Genomic DNA, 7,494 nt, shown 5'->3' with positions numbered 1-7,494 from the left:
TGGTCAATTTGGAGTCAAGGCAAAATCAAGGTGAACTTTGATGATAAAGGAAAAAGAGGTATACCCCTTCCTTAATAAAGACAAAAAAGATAGATGCTCTAAATTTTAATTTTAATTAAATTAATATTAGTGAATGTACCTGTAGAATAGTATATACATTGTAACATTTTATTTAAAAATGTCAAGATTAAAATTATGTAGATAATCAATAATACATATTTTTTTAAACCATATCCATTATTTCCAACTTATTTATTAAATTATATATTTACATTAAACTTTAATTTAATATATTTTAATATAATAACCATCCTCGATTCTTACTTTAAAAGATACTCAATAATATATGATTTACGTACTAAAATTATTTGAATAAATATCAACTTTACCAATTCGATGCTACGTGGATATTTGTGATTTAAGCATTATATTCACGAAGCATCACATGATTGGGACTCCTTAATGCAATATAATCTATTATTTATCTCGTAAAAGACATAGGAAAACTTTATATATATATATATATATATTAAAAGAATCATAATAAATAGTCCGTATAAAGATGAGTTTGAAAAAAGTATTTGAATTTTATATTTGATATATTAAATATAAGATTTTTTTAATATAAAAATATTTTTTCCCTGAATAAAAAAAATTATATATCAATTTCATTTTATAATAAAATTAAAATTTATATATCAATTTGGTTTTATAATAAAAATATAAATTTAAATTAAAGTGTTATTAATAATAATATATAATAATATATATATATATATATATATATATATATATATATATATATATATATATATTATATATATATATATATATTATGATAAATTTATTTTTATATTTGTTTGGAAATTTCCAAACTTATTTATGTTGAAAATATTTTTTTTCCTCCAAGAAAATTGTGTATAATAGTTAGTGCATCCAATGTTTCAGATAGAACTTGATCCATCATCACAGACTAGAAAGTTATGTGATCTCTGAACAATGCCAAAGATTCATTTTCAAGATTTCCTATTGTCATCAAACTATGAGAAGTCATGAATTCAAATTTACTAATGGATACTACAAGTATCTTAAGTGCCACCATGGGATATGTGATATGATTTCAAGATCTTTGTGATGGGTTTGGAATTAGGTGGAGGGCACAAAAGTAATTGATTTCAAGTTAGGGTAAACTGTATAAGGGTAATGGCCCCAATTCATAATCAACAAGTTTATATAATTAATTCAAAATTTAAAATTAAGATATACTAAAGTAACTATAAAAATCATTTTTTTAATTAAAAAAAGAAAAAATTTAACAAATAAAAAAAATATATATATATATATATATATATATATATATATATATATATATTTAAAGTGTATTATTATTCATGAAGTGATAGGTGTGGCATAAGAGGACTTATACAACCTAAAAATTTAGAATATAAAGGGGATGTCATCAAGTTGACTTGTCTAAAGCCTATGACATAGTCAAATAGATGTATTTAAGGCTTCTTATGACACATGTGGGTTTTAACCAAGACTTCATTTCTAAGGTAATGAGTTGTATACAAATAATATCTTTTGCAATTGTTAATAAATGGAATAGCCTCTCCTTTCTTTCATGCACAAAGAGGATCCCCTCCCTCACTCCTCTTTTTGCTAGTAGCAGAAGGGCTTAGTCGTCTACTCGCAGAGGAAAAAAGACAATGATTTCCAAGGAACTCTCATCGCTCAGCTCTGGTTATCAGACATCTTATCTTTGTCGAAGACATCCTCATTTTCTGTAATGGATCTCCTAGAGAGGTGAGCATGTTGATGGAGATTCTCTCTCTGTGTGGGAAAGCCATGGGAATGACTATAAACAACAAAAATCCACAATATCCATGCAAAACTTCGAAGATGGGAGCATACATCATTTAAACTAGATTCTCCCTTTTGAATTCAAGCCTCTGGAAGAGGATTTGAAGTACTTGGGATTCAATCTCAAACCAAATTGTTATAGCAAGGAGGATTGATACTAGATTATTACGAAGGTGGAGAAAAGAATGAGAAGACAATGCTTTTGGTGGCTATCAAGGGTAAGTTGGTTAGTGTAGATAAAGTTAATATTAGAATCCATCCTTGTATACTGGATGTCTCTTGCATGGATTTCAAAATGCATCTTGGAAAAAATCGAAAGAATTTGCTTCAATTTCCTTTGGTTGGGAAAGCAAGAACATGGAGTGATCCCTTGGGTCAAATCAGAGCAATTAGCATTTCCAAAGCTACTGAGTGGATGAGGCTTGAATAATATCTTCTTGTTCTCAAAATATCTTTCTTCCAAGTGTGGATGGAGACTAATCTCAACGCAAAGTCTATGGATGTCGGTAGTTACTCAAAAATACATAGTCTTGAATTCTCTAGAAGATTGGATTAGAAGGGTGGATAAGCTACAAGTGAACATCTTAGTGATATGGAGGGATGTTATAAAATCCTTTAAAATCATAAACAATAGGTTGAAATGGAAAGTTGGTAGTGGGGACAAGATGAGAATTGGCCTCGATTCATGGCCAGGCAGTGGTCAAGGACATATTCTTCCCCAACCTTTAATTGATTACTTAAGAGATATAAGTTAATCCAAAGTATCTCATATTTCCAACCCAAAAAAATCATCTACATGGAGGCAAGGATGGTACTCAATTGATGAATTGGCCTTATAGGAGGAGTTTTGAGAGGCATGAAGCACCTATTTGAATTCTCTATCAGTGGGTTATATACAACTGCTATATAGAGAGGACGAATTAGTATGGAGTATTTCCCCCTGTGGTACCTACACGCCTAACTAAAAAACATTTCTCTAATGGTTGTTAGAGTTGTTGTCGAAACCTAGTGGTGGTGGAAGATGGTGTGGAAATCTAAGTGCCCTACTAAATTGAAACTATTAATGTGGTGTATGATGGAAAAGAAGGTTCCCACATGGGACATGCTTCAAAGAAGATTTGTGATAAGGCTAGGATGGTGTTCTCTATGCAAGAATAATGATGAATCATCCAAGCATATCTTCATGGCATGTCCATTCTATCAGCAGGTATGGAATGTGTGTAAAAATGTTGCGAGTCATACAAGGGTATGTGAAGGGGAGGAATTGGAAGGGACTTGGAGGGCCTTGCTCTCCAATCTGTCCCGACATGCCTACAAAGCACTCCCCATGATCATATGTTCGAGGGTGTGGTTGGCTCAAAACATATCCATCTTTCATGATAAACTTTCAACCCCTGAGCACATAGTTGTTGAAGCTTTAGCTATCCTAGACCACTTTCCATAAGGAACAATGAGTATCCGCTCCTAGATTTATAATAGTAGAAAATTCAAACCATTACAAGCCATGGACATTTTTTAATGGGGCTTCAAGTAACATAGGGTAGTCTAGAGGAGGAGGATTTGTTCTCTTTCTCTGATAATCTCATTTCTTTCAAGTCAAAATTGCTTTGGCACAAGAACTAAAAATGAGGCTGAAATTATGGCTTGGAAAAATAATTTACTCTTTGCTATAGAAAAGGGTTGCACTCAGATTCAAGTATTTAGGGATTCCATGCTAATAATTAACTAGCTCAAGAATACTCAACAATACTCAAGCGTGCAAAAATTTCTTACTCTTGCCTATTTCGAAAGAAACAATTCGGCTTAAAGACTCTTTTAATTTCTTTTCATGTTCTCACATCTACAACCTACATAAATAACAGTAAAGAAGACTATTAGAAAAAGCCATAACATAACATCCAAATCAAGAATCTGAAGAGGTCATAGTGGCTGGATCAGCTACTCTTGCACCAGGAGGTTCTTCAAATTTAAACTCACATTGAATGTGTCTTTCCATGTGAGCCAGGCCTGTGTCCAACTTGTCCATGCTGTCCTGCATCCTCCATTGATTACTTTGGATTTCATTTAAGAAAGAGATGATATAATTTCTATCTTCATGCTTCTCTCAGGGAACACATGCTAATAATGTATCCAAACACTAATGAAGGGTGACTGACTGTGGATATTGATTCCTTCTTCCCTTGGCATGATCAGGGCTAGGAAGCTAGTGGGATACCTCAACATGCACCTCAAAATCATAATGAGCAAGATACTCATGTGAAACCCGGGCTTCCCACTTTTAAATGTCCATTCAACTGATGGTGGGAGAGTTTCCAGATGGAAGGCTGCGACAAGATCCTTGGCCTAAGCCTCTACATGAGACTTGTGAAGTTGGATTGGAAGTGTACACCACAATGCCCTTTAATACGAAGATGGGCCATGTACTACTTGATAAACAAATAAAGATTGACCAAAGATAAGATGGCATCTATCCATCGTATCCACAACCCCCTCAGGTGGTAAAGAAGTTGAATCACTTTTTCCATCGACCATTTGACCCATACCACCCGAAAATGCCAGACCCACACTTCACAATATATAATAGAGCAACCCAAGTCACCGCATTGTTCCATATAAACCAACAAGACTTCCACAAACATAGAAAAATCTTCCACCAATGAGTAGTCACCCTATTGAGAAAAGATATACCAAGCACCACATCAAGTGCACAAACCAACTAGAACTACCCTCCAAAAGGTTGGCTAGGCACTTCTTCGGCACAACTAGCACCTCACAATTCAATAGGACGAGAGTAGAATTTGACACAGGCACATGCAATAAATAAAACTAGGAATAGGCAGTTACCTAGGATACAAGCACTATACATTGAGGACGAACACTGAACCTGAGCCAACTACCTTTCTTCGTTACAAACGAGCCCTAATGAGTACTCACACCAACCTATCATAACCTCGATTTGACATAACCTTCAACAGGAGCCCTAAGAACACCAGAGGCACCTAGAGCGCAGAAGACGCCAAGAATTTATAAGAAAGTGGAGGGGAAAATTCCACATCTAACAAAAGGAGGGAGAACCCCAATCTTGATGCCATGTTTTACCACATCGATCACCCTGATCGAGGAAAAACATTACAATATCAAAATTATAAATAAAAAGTATTAAAATGAACAGAAAAATATTATTAAATTAAAAATATTTTTCATATGAATAAAATATTTCTTTGTAAATCATATTTATTGTCTCGCACTTAAAATTATACACATCACACATATTCATATTTATTGTCCTAAAATATTTCCAGCGCCTTGGTTGCGCTATACTCCAACTATCCCAAACATAATGTTTCCATACCATCCACTAGAACTTGCCTACACTGAGTTGCGTAATATACCTCCCCCCCTCTCCTTCCTCAACTCGATAAATTCATCGCGAGAAACATATGATGCCTTAATCTTCTCAGATGAGTTGTCTTTAGTATGAATTTTTGGACTTTACGTTTCCGGAATCCGAAGGAAAAATTTGAGATGAAATCTTGATTTGTGTTATTTAAACTGGTTTTTTTTTTATTGTATATATGGATTCAACACCCTGACAAACCCCAGGGATCTTCGATTGTGTAGGGGTTACCCATCAAGCTTGCAATTTAAATAAATTATTGTCAGATTTTAAAGAAATTAGACTAGAAAAACCCACCGGAAAAGCTTCCACTAAAAACAACTCGCTTCTCAGAAAAGGAAGAGTAAATTCTCTAAGGTGTAAGTGAGGCGTAAGTGTGGGAGGGAGCCTCCCTTGCATGTAATGAGCCTAGGGTGGCAAGCCATGCCACCCCACTATTAATTCCACATCTAAAAGCAAGATAAATAATCTCAATTCCAATGCCATGTTCAACCACGTGAGATAACCCCAATTTCAATACCATATTCAACCACATAAAACACACGTAAAGCACCCTAATTGAAAAAAATAAAAAATAAAATTAAAATTATAAATAAAATCTTTCTTTGTAAATCATATTTATTGTCGTGCATTTAAAATTATATACGTCACACATAAAAATATGTATAATGAAATTCTGATAGTTTTCAGCCGGGAGAGGAGCAGCTATTCGCCAACCATGGCAGCCATTGTCCAATAGCCTCGGTGCAGGTTTCCAGTAGCCAATAAGCCTTTCGCCTTCCACCCAAGCGTCCTTATCAAGCACATCGCTCTCCATGCATACAGGTTTTGCCACCTTTCGCCTGCACATTGGCGCCTCTCTTTTTGCTATTTCTTAGCTACACTGAATTCTTAGAGGTCTTAAGGATTTTCGGGACTAGTTTTGTATATCCAGGCTCTGGGGACTAGTATAGTTTATAATCCCACGTCTCTCTCCCAAGCAGAGATGGGTTTTCGCTATTTTTGGTTTCTCCTACAGCCGACTTTCCCATCTTAGTATCTCCTCAGTTCTGTTGACATTACAGTTTTATCTTTCCTCTGATTTGCTTGACAAGGCAAAATGCTTTGTGCTCTAATCAACAGAATCAGAGCCTCTTTCTATATTTACCGTCCGTGTCAGGATTTCCGCTTCCGAATTGGGAAATGGTGGTTTGTTTTACAGTGTTATTGTTGCTGTTTCGACTGTTACAGTCCTCCAGAAGCATAAGTTTTCTCCGTCTTCGATCTTTGCCTGGGGTCACCAGCTTTCTTCCGGCTATCTTTCCCCGGGACCTTCTGATTTTTCCGGCCTTCTTCCCGGTAAAGGTTTTCAAATTACATTTTCCGGTGATCCTTAATTAGTCTCGATTCTCCCTCTCTGCAGCAACAGGCTTTCTCCTTAGTCTCCATAACTGCACCTCCCCTCTCCTTGCTTGGATTTGGAACATTGGCGGCTGCCCAACGTCACTCTCGCCTCCAAATCTATTTTCTAGACTCTTCCCTGTCAGCTTTCTGTCCTTCTCGTTTGCTGGGAGCTCTGGATAGCGATCTTGTCTTCGTACTCTCTCCAGTTTCTTCTTTCTGCATTGCCTTTTTGTCCAGGTATCTTTCTCCGTCGGTGACTTTTCGTCGGTACTTCTTTAAGTTGGGGTGGTACGGGGGATCCCTTTTTGGGATCTCGCTACTGACTCCGGATGGCAGAGGACAGTGACTCCCCGGCCACGCGGGCTCTCTTTGCAGCAGCCATTGAATCTGAAACAGCCCATTTTGCTGCCAGCGGGAATCCTAGCTGGCATGACACGCTGTCTGTGTCCCTTCCCTCTCGGCATAGGGACCCTACTCTTTTTGCCTCTCACAATCAATTGCACCGCCGGTACAAGCACAAAGCCCCAGTCAAGACTGTCCCTCCTCCTAAGGCGGTTACAGTCTCTGGGCCTTCACTCGTGGAGCGCATAGAGAGTCTTCAAAGGAATGCTTTAGTCGGGAAATGGTTCTTCCCGGAATTGGACGAGGCTGAAATGAGAAGCTGGATTACTAAAACATGGTCTCCTATCATTGGCACACACCTATTATTTCTCGCTTGATGAAAGAATGGTTTTCTTTCCATTTTCAAAAGGAGGCCGACTTGGAGATGGTTTTAAACAAACCATGGGTATCGGGAAGAAGCTTCCTTTCCCTCTCAAGGTGGTATCTCGGTTTCGACCCACTCAAAAACA

Source organism: Pinus tabuliformis, chromosome 4_1 (genome assembly GCF_031772625.1).
Source record: "Pinus tabuliformis cultivar Carrire ecotype Pingquan chromosome 4_1, CPIR1, whole genome shotgun sequence".
Lineage (NCBI taxonomy): Eukaryota > Viridiplantae > Streptophyta > Pinopsida > Pinales > Pinaceae > Pinus > Pinus tabuliformis.
Note: the sequence above shows the minus strand (reverse complement) of the source record.